This window comes from Ostrinia furnacalis, unplaced genomic scaffold, assembly GCF_004193835.3.
Source record: "Ostrinia furnacalis isolate ACB-3 unplaced genomic scaffold, ASM419383v2 OfSCF7311, whole genome shotgun sequence".
Taxonomy (NCBI): Eukaryota; Metazoa; Arthropoda; class Insecta; order Lepidoptera; family Crambidae; genus Ostrinia; species Ostrinia furnacalis.
In genome coordinates, this window is record NW_021137550.1 from 196,175 (window position 1) to 200,930 (window position 4,756).

The window sequence follows — 4,756 nt, forward strand, 5'->3', positions numbered from 1 at the left end:
CTTTCTAGTTTCACAAGTAGTGTGCGTGTGTTGTTTATAGACTGGAACGGGTAATCGGACACACACGGACATGCAAAGGTATCCTACTTTCTGTGTATTGATATGGATAAGTGAGCCTCAAAAGATTGTATTCCTAATCTAATCGTTGGGAATGACTCCGCAAAAATTAATTATGATAGTAGCTAATGAAGGTAATATGATAGTAGCTATACAGAAAATCGATAAATGCTGAAGTGTAAAATACGCCACAGGAAATTATAAATTGACGCTAGATCAAAACGCGAAGTAGACGTAACTGTTCCTATTTTTTTTATTTTAATTCAAGGTTGCTTCGGTTTAGAACGGTATTCAATGGTCCACGCGTTACGCAACGCCGTCAACCGAGCGACGCGACGCGTGCGCATGCTGCCAACAAGTAGTGTCTCGCCGGACTAGAGCTAGGCGAACGTAACTTTACGCGACCAAAAAATGTAAACATCGAACAATACTTATCTCGGCGATAACACGCGGCTCTCAACTGATAGACCAAGTGCAATCCGTGGCTTATCAACACTATCCAGACGTGTGATCTTTCTGTTTTACTCATTATACATTGGAAATATTAAATTGTAATCATTCCGCGTGTGCTCGCTTAGCCGACGCTGTAATAATAACGCGGAACCATGTTTTTATGGAGTATACTGGTGGCGGTCACTGGACTGCTCGTTGTTGTGATAAAGATTTATCAGAAGTTGACATGCGGGGTATGCAGGTCGAGTGCGCACATGGTCGGGAAAGTGGTGATAGTGACGGGCGGGAACTGCGGGATCGGGTTGGAGACAGCGAAAGATTTGGCGAACCGCGGCGCGCGAGTGATACTGGCCTGTCGCAGCGTGCGCAGGGCGACGGAAGCCGTGCAGGAGATAGTGCGGGACACCGGCAACACGGATGTGCATTTCAAACAGCTAAATTTAGCGTCGCTGCGATCAGTCAAGGAATTCTGTGAGCACATCATTAAAACAGAGAGACGACTCGACGTGCTAATCAACAATGCGGGGGCCGGCGGCCTTGGGAACTTCAAGACGGAGGACGGCATTCATATAGGAATGCAAGTCAATTACTTTGCACCGTTCCTACTCACGTGTCTATTGCTGCCTCTGCTCAGATCTTCAGCGCCGAGCCGCATTATCAATGTGTCATCACTGATACACAAGTACGGTGAATTGGACTTTGAAAATTTGAACATGGAGAAATATTGGAGTGATTATCTGGTGTACGCTAACAGCAAACTGTTTCTTAACTTGATGACTTTAGAACTTAGCGAGAGATTGAAAGACACTGGTGTGACTGTGAATGCTTTACACCCTGGTGTGGCAGCCACTAATATATTTAGGAACATTCCTAGTGACATTATTCGCAATCTAGTTGAGAAAAGTATTGGATGTATGTATAAAACTCCTTGGGAGGCAGCTCAGACCTCAATATATTTGGCAGTTTCCCCTGAAGTCCGTGAAGTTAGTGGAAAATACTTCAGTGACTGTCGGGTGGCCAAACCATCTAAGCTATCGCTAGATTCCAAAGAAGCCAAGAGACTATGGGCTGAATCTGAAAGACTAGTAAAATTCTCATTGAACAATAATAGTAAATAATAATTTTAGGTGGTTTATTTATTATTTTGTTATAGTTAAATGCTGTTCAGGGCTCAAGTTATGTTATAATTATTGTTGAAGTAGTGAAACTACCAAATGTTTGTAAATATCAAGGTTGTTTTAGTACGTTATTAAGGTCATGTTTATGTTTTGCAAAGAATGTCACGCGCGAAAAATGATAATGTGTGTATGAGCCCTTGACTGGTCCATACATTAAATTGATGTATCTTGGGTGATCTTGATAATAACAACACTCGAAGACTTGAAATACTTGATTTACTGTTTCGACTTGATACAATGATGTAATGTGTGTGCACACTAATAAAGGCAGCAGTGAACTAATCGTAGATTTAACAAAATAAATAATGTCAACTAGCAAAGCGTAAATAACATTTGGTTTTATGCTTGCTTGCAATAAACTGTACTTTGTACAATGTGAATATGAATAAATAATTAATATGTACGAAGAAAACTCGATGTCATGCAAAATGTATGCAGTTTTATACTAAATTTTGCATTTTAAGAGGGACTGCTTTGTTGGTTTATTTATATCTGTATTTTTGTTACAAGATGAAGGTGAGCGAAAACTGTTACAATTAAATTGTAATATTTTCGACGTTATGGTCAATTAATAGCTGTAGTACTTAGATGTTGAAGTAAAAGACATGAGATTTTATATTTAAACATGTATTTTCATTTCAACTGCCTGAGATATACTTAATTAAGATAAGGTTAGGTGTCAAAAGTTTAACTGCTTCGTAATTAATGGACTGATTTAATTAAATTTGAAGAAGACTAGCGATCTACTTCGATAAATCTCTCTCTAACTTGCGATGGTTAATTTTCTAATTATTGATATACCTACCTTTTTCGAGGAGATTCGCGTATACGTTTGAATTTGATTATTTTGATTTACATAGGTAATTATATTTTTTATGATAGAGCCATATACGATTACCAGCTTCTGCCCGCGACATCGTAGCTATAATAGCTACTTGTCATAGCTTGATGATATCTAGATGAGCTATCTAACACCTCAAGATTTTTTCAAATCGGACCAGTAGTTCCTGAGAATAGCGCGTCATGCAAACAAACTCTTCAGCTTTATAATATTACAAAGTATATTAAATTGAATTGAACTGGGTTTGCTTTTAAATAACACTGGCGCTCAATTCGTGGCCGCGAGCCAGTGCGGTTCTAATCTATCCGAGATGTACGAGTATATTCGATCACTGTGGTCTCACTGGTAATCGATACACGGTTTCATTTCGGGTTCATTAAATCAATCCTACTTAATGGTCCCATTTATCTAAACCGCTTTCAATTGTACTTTTTGGTTACACAAACAGTTACAATGTGTAACAATTAGAAAACTGGTATTTATATTAAAACCACCCTAAGCTAATTTTTAAACCTGGATGCGGGCAGCGTAGGACTGGTCATTATGGAAATCCTTGGGGGAGGCCTTTGTCCAGCAGTTAGTCATTTAGTTGAAACGAACGAATGAATGAAGACTAAATAATTCATCTCAAATTTATTTTTTACTTGAAAAAAATGATTGAGATCAAGTATTCTGTCACAGATTACTTGATAACTTACTTTAGCTGTCGTACCTGGGTCTTTTGAAGTGAGCGTGGTATCCTGGACAGACTCATCTAAACTAACATTATAGATAAGGTTGCAAATAATCTCAAAACAAAAATTTATAGTCGTAATACTTATCTGTACGGGAGAACGAGTAATAGAAGGGAGTTGTGACATTGTCGATTTTTTGAAACTTATCAAATATGTACTAGTGAGCTCGTAACAGTGCGTGTTTTTGTCGACAACTAAATCGACAATGTCACAAGTCTCCGTTACGATTCTCCCCAGTCTCCCCTACTTACCTGCTCGTTCCTACACATGCTTGGTTTCCTCAAGTGATCAATTTTCCGTCCCAGGATAATTATTTTCATTTGTGGGATTGCTTTGTTGACTTGGTAGCATTATTTACTTCGCTGTTTTAGGTTGGATTATACAAATCGCTCTATAATTTGTGTTTCATTAAACATCCGCATCATCGGGAAGCATTATTAATTATGTTGTACAAAGATGTTAATTAGCAAATTCGCTAATGAGTCTGCATCGATAATGATTGTAGCGCTTTGGAGTAAGGTAAACGTTATATTGAAACAGTTACGCAGTGTTTATTTTGGAATTTATCTTCTAATGTAAAACTTGATTTAGAGAACTTTTGTCTGTTAGTTTGAGGAAACTTTATTAGGACAATTGACAAAGTTCGCGTAGCAAGAGTTGTGGCGATCAACACAAGCAAAGATTTGTATCTGTATTACTATTGTCACACTAACGTCTTGCGTATTTTGACTGATTTTCGTGTTCTGTATTCAAATTTCACATCAGTGTGAATATTTATTCGCCTCAACATTCATTGTGCGACCTATACCAATTGACATCTTTTTGAAAGTGGTCAAAACGCGACTCTTCTGGGCTCTACCACAACTTTTACATAGAAAAGTCTGAGCAATGACGTCATTTATTTGTGCGACCTATACCAATTGACATCTTTTTGAAAGTGGTCAAAACGCGACTCTTCTGGGATCTACCATAACTTTTACATAGAAAAGTCTGAGCAATGACGTCATTTCTTTGCTAGTATATAAAGAACATTAAAAGCAATTAACAAGCGTTAACAACCATCGATATGTCGCTTAAAGTAATTCGCGCGCGCGTCGCAGCGTTAACTTGATATAATTCCGTCCGTTTTATTGGTGCATAAATCTGGCGGGCCTGATTTACAGAATAGTGTCTGCCCACCTCAGTGGGGCTTTGCGGCGACACACTCGCAGTGTTAAGGCTTATCTCCAACGAGGTTAATTACTCTAGATGTGACAGCACGTGCTTAATCACGGCCGAAAAATGACTGAAAAGTATACGCAACGCGCATGTTGAAAATAGTAACAACTAATGTTTCCAGTATTCAAAAGAGGACGATAGAAATATCGTATGACACCCTATCGTTTTTAGAAAAATTATATATGTCGCAGATTCAATCGGATTTGTAACCGCGTTTTGGTCGTTGGTGTCCGCCATGTTGATATTTTATCAATCAGTGCGCACACCCTGCGCAG

The 4,756-nt window shown here is 38.5% G+C and overlaps 1 pseudogene; it reads left to right on the forward strand.

The window, feature by feature from the left end:
• The first annotated feature begins 341 nt into the window (after positions 1 to 341).
• On the forward strand, positions 342 to 2,277 carry LOC114363839 (retinol dehydrogenase 13 pseudogene; annotated as a pseudogene).
• Positions 2,278 to 4,756: the final 2,479 nt, after the last annotated feature.